This window comes from Gymnodraco acuticeps, unplaced genomic scaffold, assembly GCF_902827175.1.
Source record: "Gymnodraco acuticeps unplaced genomic scaffold, fGymAcu1.1, whole genome shotgun sequence".
Classification (NCBI taxonomy): Eukaryota; Metazoa; Chordata; class Actinopteri; order Perciformes; family Bathydraconidae; genus Gymnodraco; species Gymnodraco acuticeps.
In genome coordinates, this window is record NW_022990335.1 from 2,129,317 (window position 1) to 2,148,054 (window position 18,738).

Genomic DNA, 18,738 nt, shown 5'->3' on the forward strand with positions numbered 1-18,738 from the left:
ACCAGGTTAACCTCTGAATTGTAGTGGAGTAGAATATATATTAATGCTGCCCATTATGGATACAAGCGATTTTCACCCATGTAGTAATTACATGTTTTAAATGTGTACACACCAATGTGTTTCCTATCGCCTAAACCTCCAGGGCTGTACACAGTTTAATACTGTGAACTTCTAATTTTTGGAAAAACGAAAACGTCTTTTAAAACTACAATTCCCAGTAGAGACGTGCCATAGAGAACATGTTGCGCTAGCATGTGTATTTCTCGGGGGGCGTTCGAGCCCAGTTTTAAATAGTCTGCCGTGGTTTCGTTCCATTTCAAAGAGCTTGACGCTCGGCGTAACCTTGGCGCACTGCCACTCCAACATCCAATCCCAGAGCTTGAAGATTAATCACGGGGTTTGTCAACGGGACGGTAGTCCCAAACGATAGCTGGGGATTATGGGTAGTGTAGTGTCTTCGGCCATCCTAAACTGAAATGTTTTTCGGATATCATATCGCATTAACAACACCACATCTGGCGTCACAGAGATCTTCTGTTACTGTCCTTTCTTCTTAGAGGAAGTACAGAAACACGTAACTCTGGATTTGTTTTAATGTTTGAGGTGCAATAAACGACACAGCAGCTTTTTGGCATGTTAAAAACTATTATTTTCTGCCTCACTCATGAGAGTAACAGCTGGAGAAATTACAGCCTCGCCTACTGATTTCAAATGTGTGCTCTAAAATGATATTTATAAATGACTATTATCATTATTATAAGCAAGACAATAAATGGCAAAGATATGTAGAAAATAAACGTATTTGAGATACGTTCATAACGAACTTAACGTGGGAGAAAATACGTTTCTTGCTAAACGTAATTGAGAATGCAGTTTAGTTCTGTGGGAACGTAATTTTTAGGAGACAGGGTTGGATGGAGGCATAGATAACAAAACATGGATTTATTAATATATAGAATAGAAAAGAATGGGAGGGATAAAACCCTCTTTAATGGTCACACATGCAGGGCACACAGCACACACAGTGAAATTTGGCCTAATATCATGTTGTGCATAGTTTAAAGGGGCCCTATTTTGCTCATTGTCAGGTTTCATATTTATATTTTGTGCCACCCTCTACATGTTTTCATTCTTTAATGTTCGAAAATGTCTTCATTTTTCTCATACTGTCTGTGCTACAGCACCTCTTTTCACCCTCTGTCTGAAACCAGAGCCCAATCTGCTCTGATTGGTTAGCTGGCCGGCTCTGTTGTGTTTGGTCAACCGAGAGGACAGAGAATTTAGAGATGTCCCGCCCCTTAGCCACGTTAAATGTGTTGGAGCACCAGCCTAAAGAGGCGTGGGTGTTAGTGATGTCACTATGTCATGGAAGTGAACAAAGGAGTCCAATGGAGGTGTTTCATCAATAGATAATAGTCACAATCTACTTGATTGCGATGACACTTGACTTGATAAACTGGCCTCTTTCAGTGACAGCCATACAGTATTAAATCAACAAACATTTCATGTTGTTGAAATCGTTCTTGTGTGTGTACTGTGCCCCTCACGCACTAACACACTGTCCCTGATTCACTCCCAAACATGGAAATAATGAAGTACTTATCACTCTCAGTGATCCCTCTAAACTCTTATTGTTAATTCAGGGTGGATTATGGTGGGATTTATTCTATGTGTTTACCGCGAGGAGAGATGAGAAGGATAAGGTGGATAATGAGAGCAGCCGAGCGTCTCCTGAACTAATTGTTTAATAATTTTGGTGTCTAGATATTCTGTGTCTGGCATCATTATCCATCTCACATCTCTGGGCCGAACGCTGCACAGTAAGTGATGATTTTGGCAGGTTGTTGTTTGACAGCAGTGATAGCATGATGTGTGTGTGTTTGCCAGGAGAGTATATGGGAACCAATCCAAGGTGGGTTGTTCCTATGAAGCTCGGGGGCCAGATGTCGACCTGGTGCCTGTTCTGTCCTCACGACTGATGTGCCGTGGATTCGGCTTCTGTACCTTGTGTGCTGTGTCTCTCTTTGTATCTTTCATTTGTGTGTGTGTGTGTGTGTGTGTGTGTGTGTGTGTGTGTGTGTGTGTGTGTGTGTGTGTGTGTGTGTGTGTGTGTGTGTGTGTGTGTGTGTGTGTGTGTGTGTGTGTGTGTGTGTGTGTGTGTGTGTGTGTGTGTGTGTGTGTGTGTGTGTGTGTGTGTGTGTGTGTGTGTGTGTGTGTGTGTGTGTGTGTGTGTGTTTCTGCAGACAACACCCATCATTCATCATTGACCTTCATAATGTGCGTGGTACAATGGGAGGAGGGGGGGGGGTCAATGAAAACAGCAAGAGCTCAAATGGAGTGTGTGCATGCCAAATGTGTGTGTGTTTTAAGGGACGTGGGTTTAATGAATGATGTGGGAGGCCCGGGGTTCTATGCTTATAGAGATGTGGTGGCTAATGGCGCAGAGCCATGCTGCTCTCCTCCACTCTCAGGCCAAAGAGAGGAGAAAGAGATGGTTGGTGGAGGGAGAGTGGTAGAAGGAAGAGAAGGGGGGGGTGCGAGGGCAGTGGGAAATGCCAGCTGCAGTGCTAAGAAGGTAGAGAAAAGTGTGAGGTGGGCAGAGTGTGAGTGAGTGGGAGGAAAGTAGTGAGGCAAAATTCAATTCAATTCAATTCAAAACCTTTATTTATACAGAAACCAAAACCCATTGAGATCATAGACCTCTTTTACAATGGTGACCTGCTTCAATTAGTTCCAAACATTAATACAAACATGACAGAAAACAAAGGACATTATATGATACTACAGTTTGTATACTAATAGCATTTACAGACACCAATATTTTCTGATTGTATAGCGTCTATCCTAGCTTTAAAAACATGAAATGGAATCAAACTGCTTAGCTTCCATTCCTTTTGTAGACTGTTCCATGCTAGCGGCGCTGCGCATCTAAAAGCTGTATTTCCTAATACAGTCCTAGCAGTTGGCACATGTAATACAACCACAGCTTTAGATCTCAGGCAGTAGCCATTTACAATACGCTGTGAGATCAGGGAACAGATGTAAGACGGAAGTTTCCCTAACATTGCTTTATAAATAAAAAGATACCAGTGATTTAGCCGCCGTACAGTAAGTGAAAGCAACCCTGCCCTTGTATACAGGGTACAATGATGAGTCAAAGTCTTACAGTCTGTCACAAACCTTAGTGCACTATGATAGGCGGCATCGATCTTGGTGAGGTAATTGGCCGGCGCATTCATATAAAATAGATCACCATAGTCCAGCACAGGTAAAAAGGTCACAGTGACTAGCCTTTTCCTGGCCTCAAGAGAGAAACAGGACTTGTTTCTATAAAAAAAACCTAGCCTAACCCTCAGTTTTTTAAGCAGGTTATTTACATGTAGTTTAAAAGAAAGACAGTCATCAAGCCAGATACCAAGGTATTTGTAAGAGGAAAAAAAATGAAGGAAAAGACAGAGGAAAATATATGCACATATATTATTATTTTCTTTAACGCTTGAAAATGGTGTTGAAAAAGTCTGCAATGCATTAAGATAAGGTTTAAAAGCAGACCAAATTCAAAGCCTTAAAGCTCAACATGAACTGAACTGAATGTGTTTCTTCTTTTTCAAACACTTTTGACAACGCTAAGGAAAAAAGAATATAGAAAAAGTTTAAATGTTTTGACAGGTTGGATGTCAAAAAAGTTGATTTGCTCTCAATTCTGCAGAGCCGTACAGGAAGAAATAGTTTATCCAGGGGAAAGTCTTGAATATCGTTTAAACACAATGAGCATGCTAATGTTCCTCTGTGGCTGCTATCTATAATTGTTACGGATATATTTGTCATATCATCTTAAATGTGTCGATAATATGTTGGCTTCAACTGCAAAAAGGGACAACAAATGTTTACATGAGTTTGAGATTTGTTTTAGCAATACTGTTTGGGCTAAATTATGCATATCTCTTAATTTTTTCCTTTATTGTGCTCTTCATCATTTTATGTAGGGTAATCTGACTACCATCATCATAAATCTGATAGGAATCATTTTTCTAAATTGAACAGGGATCACAATAAAAATAGGTTTAATCCCTTTCTAGGAAATGCAAACTGTCCCAAACATTTTCTAACTCAAATAAATATATTGTCTTTTGGCTTTAATCTCATTTTCCAAATCTCCTCAGATCAGGAACGAGGTTATAGATTTATTTGGGTATCCTACCAATTATTTATTCTCAGTTAGAATTATTCGACACAAGTTTCAATTAAAGAGAACATATTTTAGTTGAATTGTACTTTAATATTCCTCTGCTAAACATCCACACTGTCAGAGGTGTGAGGATATCTGCATGTCGGTTAGAGCTTCAGTGCAAAGAGGACATTTTGATTCTGGCAGATATAAGGTTGACAAAAAATCCACCATTACGGTCCTACATGATGTTTTTCATTACTTTTTAATCTGAAAGCCAACAAAGGGGGTTTCAACTCAATTCGGAGTGTGTGCACGTGTGTGGAGATCCAGTTGGAGCTGATGTTCCCACTGTGTGTGACAACAGATTGATCTGTGGTTGCAAATCAAAGAAGGGCTTATCTGCCACCGTGCAGCGTCATATGTATTAAGTGTTTGATTGCGTTTCTCAAAGCAAGCCGTGTGTGTTTATGAGCTAGTGTCGGTTTCTGCATACATTTCTTTGCCTTCTCGTGTGTGAGGTGTTCACGCTCTAACCTAATGTAAAATAAATCTATGGATTTGTGGGCTGTCTTCATGAAAGTGTACCTGCATGACGGTAATTCCCTTATGAATATATAAGCCCGTTTACATCAAATTGCATATTGAGAATACCAAAGCAGGTCCATTACTCACTGTCTGAAATCCAATACTTCACCATGGAAACAATAGGCCATCCTGCCTATAATAATCAATGAATATGTTGGCTCATAATAGGTATGATTTTCTAACTAACATAATGTTTAAATACTCACCACACCCCACATGCCGGACATTCTTCTGAAAGACATTTCCTGGTAAAATAGTGTTATTTACAGCCAGAGTGTTTCTGTAATGTTACAATATATTTCTGTAAACGCAACATATGACTTTCCTATATTACCCAATTCATGCTGAACATTGCTGAGTCATGTATAGCATTTATTCTCAACAGTCTCACTAATGAAACACAAATCCTGTAACGTTTTTAACTCAATTGAGTAATAGGCTGAAAGCTGACGGGGCGTTCATTGTAGGATAAACATTAAAATGAGTTAATTATAGTGTTTCATTTCATAACCTGACCTAACCCTTTTAGCAAGACTGATAACTGCAGTGCTTTAAAATATCTTGAACAGATTTAAGGATCATTTGTCATTATGCAACACAGGATTGCACAACCAAATGCAGTTGTAGCTTATTCGAACATGCTAGACAAGAAAAACATGACGTAACAAATCAGAACAAAAACAGTAGTGTGTTCCTGTTGTGCATTTTTATCATTTTTGCCCAGAGGAATGTGAACAGAAGCAACACAAACAATGTTCAACTCTCTGGGTTTTTTGAAAACAAATTAGCAATGGTTCCTGCTTGTAAACTCAGTCAGTCGGTTTACATTTTAATTTTGAAACATAACATGAAAATAAAATAGATAGTAAATGTGTGTAACAGCTAGAGTAGGGTTGTTGCCACTTGTCTCTACCTGATAATGTGAGGTGACATCATGATGATATTTAACTGTAACTGGTCCCTGAAATCATTTTTTTGTTCTATGTTTTTTTATTGTTATTTAAGTGACTTATCTACATTTAGATAAAAAATAGCTTTCTAAATAAAAATAATTTAAAAAAGTGAGTCCAACCATTTTGGCAGTACCTCTGCAACACACTAGACGGCGCTCTGTGAAACACCAGTGACCTTTATTTAACCCTCCTATTGTCTTCGTTTTCCCCCCCTTACTTTGGTGTTCGTGGTTAAATTTGACAGGTCCTGTTTTAACTGCTATTACTTTAACACAAAAACTATTAATCATCACCAAATTTCATTTAACATCCTTTCAAACTGTAAATATTGTATCAGACTACTGGTATACATAAAAAACTGCAGTAACTATACAAAGAATAGACACTGAACATGTATTGCGTGTGCCAGATGTGATCCATGTGGGGGAATGGGCACATAAGAGCAGGAAATGTGTCAAATTGGTGTGTGTGTGTGTGTGTGTGTGTGTGTGTGTGTGTGTGTGTGTGTGTGTGTGTGTGTGTGTGTGTGTGTGTTGTGTGTGTGTGTGTGTGTGTGTGTGTGTGTGTGTGTGTGTGTGTGTGTGTGTGTGTGTGTGTGTGTGTGTGTGTGTGTGTGGTGTGTGTGTGTGTGTGTGTGTGTGTGTGTGTGTGTGTGTGTGTGTGTGTGTGTGTGTGTGTGTGTGTGTGTGTGTGAGATCTGATCCGGATGGTTACTAATTCCATTTCTTTATGGCGGTCACAATTCTGTGGGTCAAAATTGAAAGGGACTCCATGGGTGTTACAAAGTTGACTAAATCATCCAAAATGCAATGAAAGTGGTGATCAGTAATTGTATATGTTCAAATGTATAATGTGAAGGATATCATAAAGCCTTAATGCAATCGAATGTAAAACAAAAAAGTTATGATTGATGAAAGTAGTGAATCGGTCAGATTTGACCCGAAGACAACAGGAGGGTTAAATGAAAATCTTCAAGATTATTCCTTCAAACCAGAATGTCTCGTTTCTTATTCGCACATCTGTTGATTAGGTGACAGCAAGTGTGCTTCTGTTGTTTAGTAACTGTTTGAATTAATAATAATTATAACAATTAAAGATTGATCACATTTAAACACAACAAAAGTGCTGCATGTCATGTCTAAACTTACCATGAAATCAAATGAATAGTCACACCCTGCCTTATTAGATGAAGTATTGAATGTTTCCTGTAATCCAGTCTATTAGATTCTCCTCTAGCTTATTAAAGATGTAAAACTGTAGCTGTTATGGGTCCTTTAGGTGTGTGTGTGTGTGTGTGTGTGTGTGTGTGTGTGTGTGTGTGTGTGTGTGTGTGTGTGTGTGTGTGTGTGTGTGTGTGTGTGTGTGTGTGTGTGTGTGTGTGTGTGTGTGTGTGTGTGTGTGTGTGTGTGTGTGTGTTTCAATGAGTGACTGCAAGCTGTCTGACCTTAGACCAGCACTCCTGACCTGTCTGTGGTAATGGCTCTGCAGTAAATGAACAGACAGAAAGCGAGTGCACAGTTATTTCCTGCATGTGTTTCACTCACACACTCACAGTCCGCGGGGACATGCAGGCGGCACACATACCGCTGCTGATGGTGACGTCTGGATGTAGTTATTGTCTTCTCTCGGCCTTCCGGTCATTAACTAATGGCTTGTGTAGTGAGGCCTGCTGCACAGACTCTGCTGTGTCTGCTGTGAGCAGGTCGTTTCATGTAACCGCTGGTAGGATTTCATTTTAATGGGCATCCATGTCCGGTTGTAAAGGGTTAACAATAAAGCGTGTGTTGGTTCATTATAAAGAGAATCCCCAGCCCTGTGTTGGACTTCCAGCTGTGATGAATGAAAAGTAAGATGAAAAGGTGAAGAAAAGGAGATCAGTAGATGGTTGTACAAATGGAGGATGAAGGGAAATATAGGAGACAAAGAAAGGGTGGAAATATAGATGACAGAGAAGACAATAAAGAAGAGGTGATGGCTGCCAGTCTGAATTAGAAAAGAGATGGACAGAGTAAAGGTCCTTGACATTATTTCCAGGCGACCATCCGAGGTGTGTGTGCATGTGTGTGTGCATTGTGTTCAACCAAAAGCATGTTTTTTCACACAACTTGTGAAAGCAACACTGTCACTGTAACACTTATTGGTGCCTTAGGGTCATTTTCACAGGCAGGTTTGACAATATGAGAACAACTGAGCGCTCTTTCTCACTTCATGTCAACACTTCAGCCAACCACAGCAGATATCTGTCGTGTCTCTGTAGTCTGTGGTGCTATGCTGCAGTTGTGACAATAGAGGAAGAAGATAGAAATAGCAATATATCTACATTACATTGTTTTTTTGTATTTTGTTTTTCTTGCACCTCCGCTTAAGTTGTTCTTTTGGCAGTTGACATTTACTGGGGCACTTGGGCTTATGAAATCAGCTCAAAAAGAAAAACATGCAATGTCACCCAGCTAGTTCCTGAAATCGATACATTTTGGAGTCTTTCACAAGAGCTGTATATTTTATTCTAGAACCTGACTTCAGGCTTGAGGCTGGAACTTGACTGCTGTGCTGTTAGACTTGACTAACCAGACCTGACTAAAGACTTGTTAGTACAAATGTGCATGTGTCTGGTTTTGAGAACACACATTCCTATGCAATGAAGAATACAAAGAGTAGCTCCTGGTTGAGGCTGTACTCAGATACAGCACCGCTTTGAGCCTGATGCTAATGCTACCATGGCAACTAACCTACCTACCGCTTTGACAATGACCTTCGGGTTACATGTTTATACCCTGAGTGATCAACATTTCCTTCAGAAAATAAAACATTAAAGTGAATGTATTCAGTCTTTTAAAAATCAGCATCAGGATGTATTGCAGGATCCATTATCACAATTAAATTACAGCAAAAATGTTTTCATTTTGGGTTCAAACTGATGGGGATCAACCATGTTACAGTTTATCCAGAGGGGGGTATGAATGTATACTTTAGATTTAATGGCAATCCATTCAACACCTATGAAGACATTTTAACCAAAATCAACAACGTTAAACTCATGGTGGCGCCAGACAAAAAGTTAGGGAGCACCAAACTCTCTTGGGTTCATCGACTGGGGACCATGACTATTAGTAGCCTACATTTCATAGAAATCTATTAAACAGCTGATTAGATATTTTTGTCGAGATGAAACAATAGACAGGCCAAAGGATTGAATTTAAGCATTTGAGCTTTATATAAATCCAATTATTAACACATATTTAAGTGATACAGGTTTTTTCTGATAGTACATTTGTTATGATTTGCTCTATGAAGACTCTAAACTTGAACTTGAGACTGTCATTGAAAAACTACTCTAACTTTGAAAATTGACTTTGAACTTGCCCAAAAAGACCACTATACACTGTTCTGGCTTTCACAACACGGATCTGGATTGAATGTGACTCCCTGTGGAAATGTGTTACCACTGTCTGGTTGTCATGGGAAAAGAGTGGGTGGCCTTTATTTCCATTTCTCCCACTACTGCCAACATGAACTGTGCTACTCAGTCTGAACCTGGGCAGAAAGAAACTGAAAGTACATAACGAGTCACTGCCAGTGTTAAGATGACAAATGAAAACCTTTACTTCAGAATTCTACTTTATAACATACATACATTCTTCATCGTCTCTACCTCAAGACGCCTTGCCTTTTCTCCCCCTCCCCTCTCTTCATGGAGGGTTTATTTTCTGTCACACTCAGCACCTATATCCGCTACAGCCACCACCAGCAGCAGCTGATGAGTACGGCCATTGGCTTATTCCCCTCTCACTGGCCCTCCCCTCACCCAACACAATGGGGCTGATTGTCAATGCGACACCACACTCACACACAGAGGGGGCTTTACTCTGGGGCAGCAGCAGCACCCCCACCATATGCCCCATCTCCGCTGGAATGTGATTATCTTCACTTGCTGTAGAGAGGAATGAGGAAAGGATAAAAAAGAAGAAGCATCTGAGGTTGGGAGTGAAAGGGCGAGTCTGTCACTGAACGTGAGAGAGAGAGAGAGAGAGAGAGAGAGAGAGAGAGAGAGAGAGAGAGAGAGAGAGAGAAAAAAAATATATGCAACCAATGCAGCGAGGCGGCAGTTTACCACGAGCCTGAACCTGCCAGTGCAGCGACAGAGAGCTCAGGGAGAGGGGAGGGTGGGAGAGGTTTTCACTTCAGTCTAGCAGTGGATTTTGATTCCTTCACTGGACTCCACCTTGCTGCTCCTCACCGGACACAGCCTCCACTCAGGTTAGTGCATATCTCTTTTTAGACCCCATTAACCAAAGAGCATCAAAAAGCCTATTCATCGCGTGCACAATGCAGACGTAGGGCGTTGAGAGATAAAACACTAAATGTGGGTGGTTTGTGACCAAAGACACTGAAAAGCTTAATCTCTGCTTCACACAGACACACATTGCCTGCTGAGGCTGATGGTTAGCAAAGAGGGGAGCACACATCACAAAAGATCAACCCTGGCTCTCACCACAGGATGTTTCTCTGCCGGTGCTGAAGCTAAGTGTGGCAGAAGCGTGTGTGTGTGAGGGAGTGTGATATGGGTCCTCTAAGCAGTGGGGGCTGTATTGGCTGGCTATTAATTTGCTTTAAGGCGTTGTTTACCCAGACTCTCAGCTGCAGGCTGTCTCAAGATATATACACACACACACAAACCCACACACACACGCATGCTTGTGCACGCAGACGAGACTGCTACTGATTTCAGAAAACTCTGTTTGCCATAATCGCCCTCATCTGTCCACTTTGAGCTGTGGGAAAATATGTAAGAGTGTGTGTGCATGTGTGTATACTGTGGCTTGCTGTCTGCAAAAAAAACTATGATTTAAAGTCACCTTGTCATTACAGCTGTAATACAATATCCCTATGATGACTGCTTTCAGTTGATGTCCTGATTCCTAATAGCAACAAAGAGAAGTAGCTGCTTAAATAGTGTTCATAAAATAACACATTGTTGCAGTAAAGACCTTATTTATTATCAGATTATGGGTTTTTACGATTTCATCTCAATCCCCCCACTCAATCTCCACGCTGCGTGCACACACTGAAACTCATTTGGCGAGCTATCTCTGCAGTTGAAACCATTAACTTTATCTGCAGCAATATATTTTCTGTAGTGCCTTCTGTGCTCTCTGAGCCCCTTATACAGGCAGGCAGTGGCAGGGGTGTTGCCAGGTCCTGCTGTATGTGCTGCGATGGAGGCAAACATTAACCGGGCTTTATACTAAAAAGGCTCCTCGCTGGGGTCTGTGTGAGGGATCCCGCTGAGGGGTTTCCTCTTGGATCAAGCAAGACCCGACAACAAATCCAAAGTCTCAGGTAGAAACAAAGAAGAGGGTAAGAGAGGAGGAGAGGAGGAGATTCTTCTGTGGGTCAAAATTGAAGGGGACTCTTGACTTAGCTTGTACCACTGCTCAGAAGTAAGGGAACCTATCATGAAGACAGCAGGGGCCAGGTACAAGATGGGACCAAAAATCTGATTTGAAGCGGCATGTTTCTAAAGAGAAGCTAGAATGAGGTAGGAATGCTAGCAGTATCATCAGTATGAATACTAATAAGGACCTTCAGTCTACAGAACACTCACTTCCTCACATTGCATTTTCAGCACATGTGTGTCTGTAAGCATTGTAGGTTTGGATATGAATCCCACCTGCCCAGAGTCTGACTGTGCAGTGCTCTGTCAGCAGCTGCAGCTTAATCCTCGTGGGATTCATTTTCCTCACCTTCCCTTCTTCATTTCCCTCCTTTACCTCTTGGATTATGTTTGTGTATTGCTCTTATTTCTCTAAATGCAGAAGTCAAAATGCTTCTGTTTTTTTGGCAGCCTGTGATCTTGTCGATTTCGTCCTCTCTGTGTTGAGGGTTGTTTCTTTTTCCTCACCTATCCTTCCTCCTTTCTCTCCTTAACCTCTTGGATTTTGTTTGTGTGTTTGTGGCAGCCTGTGAACTTGTCGATGTTTCCTCTCTGTGTTCATTGTGGTTTGTCTTTATGCTGAGCCTTCCGACACAGAACAGAAATGCTGATACAGTTTGACATTGAACCCCTCCAGGTGTCAGATTAAGTGCTGTGTGACACAGGGTGTGAATTTGGTTTTACAGAAATGCACGTGACTCAGACCACTGTGGGTTTAAATTTGAGTGCAGTGAAGATATTTTGCAAATCATGGGCGCAGAAATGAGGAAGAGACCACTTCATTATCATTTTAAGCATGCACAGTTAAAGAGGAAGTTTAAATGTTGGTGTTAGTTTCTCTTTTTCTCTCTCTGCCTCATTAGAGCCCTACACTTGGCTGTGGGGTTGGCCTGCAGGCTTGCTTTCTGGATTGCAGAGTTTTTTTGTGCATTCCAGCTCCACGCTGAGAATTTGGGCTCCAGTGCCTCCAGTCAGAGGGGCTCATTCATACCGAGCACAATGATCCTGTTTTTGAGCCACAAGTTTTTACCCACGCTGTTTGATTGGCATTATATTCAGCTCAGCCTCTATTTACTTCATCCATAATGCATTGAGTCAAATCTGTTCAGCATTAATGAATCTCTGTTGCAGTTTCCTCAATTCATTTGAATCAATAATGGGAGACAAACAAAGAGACGGTTAAGACGGATCAAGATGAAGAATTCATCAGAAGTATTCTTATGGTGAGGTGCTGAATAAATTGACTGTTTGCTAAGCACTGGATCCAATCGTTAATATTGTTTTGCCTATCATGCTTTCCATTCTCTGCAGATGTACCACTCAAAATGAATAGACATAAATGATCAAATATGTGTTCCTGATTTTAGGCGAAGTTAGATCAAAGCATTTCTTGCTGTCATTCATGGTCCCAGCAGATGATAACAGATACACACAACCTTTGTGGCCAATGTTTTAATGTTTAATGCAGACTGGTTTTAAAACAAGAACTCTGTAAAATGGTCCACAGCTTAAGAAGGATTGATGCTAAAGCTGTAAGCTCAAGGGAAATTGTCAGTATCCTAAGCAGCTGATGATCCATGGAGAGTATACGAATGCACAGGAAAAGCAGTGTAGATATACTTAGTGTCAGTATGTCACTAGAAATTCTAAGACGTTCTATTCTGTTTGAATACTTTACATACTTTGACAAGCAACAAAAGATGGAGTCTTGTTTGCCTATTTAAACATGTTAAACTTTAATGCTACAAAAGGCTTCTACACTGAACAAAAATATAAATGCAACACTTTTGTTTTTGCTCCCATTTTTCATGAGATGAACTCAAAGATCTAAAACATTTTCTATATACACAAAATAACCATTTCTCTCAAATATTGTTCACAAATCTGAAAAAATCTGTGATAGTGAGCACTAGTGAGAACATTTTAGAGTGGCCTTTTATTGTGGCCAGCCTAAGGCACACCTGTGCAATAATCATGCTGTCTAATCAGCATCTTGATATGCCACACCTGTGAGGTGGGATGGATTATCTCGGCAAAGGAGAAGTGCTCACTATCACAGATTTTTTCAGATTTGTGAACAATATTTGAGAAAAATGGTTATTTTGTGTATATAGAAAATGTTTTAGATCTTTGAAAAATGGGAGCAAAAACAAAAGTGTTGCATTTATATTTTTGTTCAGTGTATAACGATGACTTTCACCAATGTGAATGGTGAATGTAACAATTTATCTCACATTAAGTTTTGCTGTTGGCGTTGCTGAATGTTTATCTTCCCAACAGAGTAACTAACGTAGCACAACGCTATAACTACACAGAAGATGTGCTGTGGTGACCTAAGCTTTTTTTTTTTTTAACCCTACAAATTAAGAAATGCTTTTTCATTGTTGGTACTAGCTTATTAGCAAGGTTTGCAAGTGTTTGCAGCTAACGTTAGAGCAGATAAACAAACCATTTCTTAGTTTTGGACACCATACCATACAAACCTGCATAAATAAGACAAAAAGCAATCGTGTAATTGTCAAAGCATCCCAAATTGGTGATGTGCATCCGTAACGGCACTGCCAAGAAAATAACATCTTGGAATTCCTAAACTAATTGCACATATTTAAATGAGGTAGTATTTGTATAATCCTGCAGAGTTGGCCGATCTCTATGTAAACAAGCCTCTTTGCCAAACAAAATCAAATTCTCCATGATCATTTCTACTAGAGCTACAAACATTTGTATAGAGTTTGTAGTAACTGTATCGGATGTAAAGGGGGTGTCACCACAATACTTTTTGCCTCTGCACCTCGTCTGTCAAAACCTGTGACTCGCAGTGAGACATTATTTGTATTTGTTTTTGCTTGCCATTGTTCTGCATACTGTGTTCTTGGCATAAAGGCAACATTTATAGTTTTCCACATGTGTACACCTTGTATGTCATTACCGCATTATCTCCTATGAATTGGATCTTGAAACAGGACAAATAGCGGTTGCAAATGATGCGCAATAGATTGTGCTATCAGCAGCCAAAATCCGTTCTTTGCTAATTCACCCGACAGCATTGTTCTGACGACAGCCCCATGGACACCGCTTCAACATGAGCAGAAATCCATAGCTTGACAGCCCTGCTGGGCCAAGTAACGTGTGTTACACTATGATTGGACAATTGATGGGTTTAGCAAAAAGGACAGAAGGTGAAAGTTCTGAAACATAACCATTCATAATTGTACTGTTTTCTTAAGGCAAATGGTCAAATACTTTTGACATTATCCCTCGCGCAAACCATTCAGAGTCATTGCATAACAGTTAGAAATCAGATTCTGAAATGTTGTTGACAAGATATCTGTCCATCACAACCTTTTAAAAATGCCATGTGCTGTCACTCATGTGCACAAGGCCTCTGTTGTAGCTCTATGCCTCTAACTCGATGAATAATACCAAGAGCATTTTGTTGTTTTCATCATCAGAAAACGTTATTACCAGCATCAGATAAGTAACAACAACTCACTCATTGGCTTCAGATTTTGAGAACTTCTCATGGGGTTATTTTTGGTAATGTAGCTATATTTAAGTCATCGACTTTTGCTAAGCTGATGGGAATTTGAATGGCTATTTCTGTAAACATGATTCTTAAAATGGGTTGCATTGAATGGAAACTCGATTACCATTAAATACCCTCGGGGCAAGAGTCCTCTGAATAATGTAAATATGAGAGTGCAGCTGGTGTGCTTGAGTTTAGTCTAGTTTTAAACACACAGAGTAATGGTCTTTCATGTCAGATAGACGTCACTTCCACATATCCACACTCGATCTTTGCGACATTTCAAATCCATTTGGTTCAGTGTTATCATGAAAGAGCACGCTGTGAATAAGCACTGTTGTTCATTTATGAACAGCCCGGCCGGCTGGGGCTCAGTCAGACGTGCTGATTGGGTGGACGGGATATTGATTGACACATTTGGGCGCTCCTGCCCAGCAGCTGTGATCTATTATCCAAGGTAGACAGCCAGGTCATGGAGGTTGAGGGGGAGATTGGGGGAAAGGAAGGTGATAAAAGAAAGAAAAGAGGCACAGAGGAAGTAAGAGAGATAAACGAGGAGAGAATGACTGTTATCGCATTTTCTAACTCCAACATTGATCCTTTTCGCAGTACCCAGTGATCCCAGAGTCCCCTATCTCTACACTACTGTTTGGACCTCAATTATTCGTTATTTCTGCTACTTAATCTATTTTTTTTACACATTCAATGTTTTGTATACCTACTTGTGTCTTTGCCATAATCCAGTCATGGTCATACATTCTGGATGGTGATTATCGCTGCAGTGAGAACCATATATCTTTCCTTCTTTACCTCTATGTCTTGCTTTCTTTATATTTTCTCTGAAGTAAGGACAGGAACTGTTTAGCAGAGGGGGCTGCTGTTCAGGTTCAGGATCACAGCATGCCCACTTGGCCTGCCCTCATTAGATATGGGCCAGAGAGCATGTTCAGATCATGCTAAAAGCTTATCTTCACATGCTGGGAACAGTGACTAGCACGCTGCGAATCAGAAAGTGGATGAACATTTTCTAGACACGATGTATGAATTTTAAGAGACACATGTGGAAGTTAGTGAACTGTAAGAAGAACAAAGAAAAAACCAAACAGCTAAACGTGTTGCTGAAAATAAAGACTTTCTTGACAACAAATGGCGTTTAATAAGGTAGATCCACAGGCTACTACCCTATGGCTACTACTCAGATTAAACTCTGCAGCTCAAACAGAAGATCACTGGTGTTTTTCAACCCTTTAGACCAGGGGTCCCCCCGGGAGACGATTTGATACGGCCCTCAGGTAATTTATCAACACACGCAAAAAAAAAGATTAAAGAAATCTAGACCGCAAAAGAATTAAAAAAGCGAGTGCCTGTTTTTCCTGGCCAAGGTCAGGGTCCTTGAACACAACACGAGCCTATCGTGTCATCACGTGGTATTGGCTAGTTGCACAAGATGGCGTCTATCAACTTCCGGCGGCTGGGTGTGCGGTTGTAAACTTCCGGTCTATAGTAGAGCGGTAGAGGGAAGAGCAATAGATAGCGAGAAAGAGATAGCGTATAGATATTATATAGGCACTATTTTACATAGCATTAAATATGCAGAGACTAATTGAAATGTTTAAATATGTATTTTTTCCCCCGATATAACATCAACCTACTGTATGTTTTGTAAAAGTTTATTAAATTAATCTGTAAAATTATCATATTGTGGATTTATTAAATTATGTATTTTCCTATGTTATTTATGTGTGCGTTTGTTTTGAGGATATAATTCATTAGTACCTAAACATAGTATGGTATAACTGCTTTTTGTAATGAAATACACAATTGGTTTGGGAGCAAGAAATCTTTTAATCGTTGTTGCCCAGGCTTGCCGAAATGAATGGAAACTTATCTCCCGATTATAACATTGTGTAACTTGCTGCTGTTAAATACCGTCAAACTATGTGCAATATATACTTTATATACATATGCCATCTTTAATAACTGTAATATATACCGGGCTGCTAAATCCTAAGAACTGCTACAGGATTTGATTTGGAGATTTGATTTGTTTTTTATCTGTATTTTTGAAAATTATGTAACTTTTTATCTTTTTTTTTTAGCATATTGTTTATTATATTATAACTTAGTAGCCTACTTTTTTAGCATATTGTTTATTATATTATAACTTAGTACTTTTTAACGCATGGAAGATATTCAACACTAAGCTGTCTGTGGCTCTTTCCTGCTGTAACGCTGCACATGTCCCCTCTGTGGGACTAATAAAGGTATTCTGATTCTGATAACGGGACGAATTTGTCCAAAGGGGCACACAGCAATGTAGTGCCGACTTTCTTACACGCTGGAAGGCCAATTGCTTTTCTTTACCCCGAAATCCGCTCATTCTTGCTCTCGGTGTGACATAAACTGTCAAGCTGTCAAAACTCTGTACTCAAACCGGAAGTACTCAGCCGCACACCCAGCCGCCGGAAGTTGATAGACGCCATCTTGTGCACAGAGCCTATAGCCTACACTTCATTCTTTACTTTGTCCGTTACATATATACAGTCTATGGTTATTATATGTAGAAGATATTAATTTTTTCTCCGTCATGTTGTTTCCATAGCAACAACTTCAAACAATAACAACTAACCGCTAGCCGCAAAGCTAGCATCACAGCCACTGCTCCGTTTTCGGAGACTTTGCACACGTTTTTCACAAACATTTTCACACGCTAGAAGTACTTCCAATAGCTTCGTCTTGATCTGTAGATGTGATTTGATGTGTCGTGTGTCCCCCAACTCCTCTCCAAAGTTCAGATATTTAATAAAATACTCAGTGGAGTTTCCTGAATTTTCATGCCCAAAGCCAAGCACTAGGCCCTGGGTAAATTTAAGAGGCTGATCTCGGGCACTTTTGTCCACTTTCCCTGGTGGCCGAAACTCAAGCCAGACATCCCTGGAATCGTCTCAGAGAGTAGATGATCAGTGGGGCCTTGTTTTTACTGTATGATGTGTTTTTTTATGGGGAATTCAAATATGAGCTTATTTTTAGGATTTTCGGAGACTTTGCACACGTTTTCACAAACATTTTCACGCTAGGAGTATGGGAGTACATCCATTCGCTTCGCCTTGATCTGTAGATGTGATTTCATGTGTCGTGTGTCTCCCAACTCCTCTCCAAAGTTCAGATACTATATAAAAATACTAAAAGGTAAATAAAACATTAAACATAATGACAAAATAACAACCTGAAATATATGTATTCTATCTACACATTTCGTAATTATCTAATCTAGTGGCCTTATAAAAGTGTTGGCTAAAGTAACGCAGAATATATATTTTTTTTAATTGTAAATAATTAGAAACATTATTTATGTGCACAAGTACATGGGACCCCACCATAGCACCCCACACATAACAAGCTGTCCCGAGTTCCTCCGGCTGCAGTTCCGCAGACGGCCGGTGTGTGGCAGCAGAGCGCTGGGAGCAGAGGGAGGTGAGTATATATGACGGATATGACGGATGACGGATGCGACGGAAATACATCCGAACATATCTGGTAGCCCAAACATATCTGGTACTGACACCGGTAACCGGCAGGGCTCGACATTAAATGGCCCGGAAGCACTATTTAGACACCCCGGGCCAGCATAACGTACTTTCCACTTGCCCGCTCGGGCCACTAAAAATATTGCTTTAAAAAAATTGTCCTGTGGTATTGGTATTTTGACTAGCAATTTAGTTCAATTGTTTCGTTTATCAACGCTACAACATAGCGTTCCGTGAGTCGGTTGTCGTTGTTGGGTGAAAAGCAAACAGCTCCTTCACTATAGACTATCACGCCACCTAACCATTCGCCAAATGTTTTTAATACCAGCGGTAACCGGCCAAGCGCCGGGCAAAAAAGAATCTTCAAATAAAAGAAAGTCACCGGAGGAGTTAAAGGAGAGTGACAGGGAGTATGAGAAGAAGAGGGAGAGAAAGTTTCAGCCAGCTTGATCGATGGAGTTGGCTGCATGACGCGTCCTAAAACCCTTTTATAATCTATCGATTAGATTTATGATTCGAAAATTATAAAAGTAGGGTAGACA

The 18,738-nt window shown here is 40.4% G+C and overlaps 1 protein-coding gene across 5 annotated transcripts in view; it reads left to right on the forward strand.

The window, feature by feature from the left end:
* Window positions 1-18,738, forward strand: part of fgd4a (FYVE, RhoGEF and PH domain containing 4a) — an 80,451-nt gene that overhangs the window by 22,157 nt on the left and 39,556 nt on the right. The window contains exon 1 of one of the 5 annotated variants that reach the window (XM_034223356.1): window positions 9,822-9,966. The exons of the other annotated variants lie outside the window; for them this stretch is intronic. The gene's annotated coding sequence lies outside the window, so the exon portion shown is untranslated. Of the gene's footprint in view, window positions 1-9,821; window positions 9,967-18,738 lie in introns of those variants that run through there. 5 annotated transcript variants of the gene reach the window in all.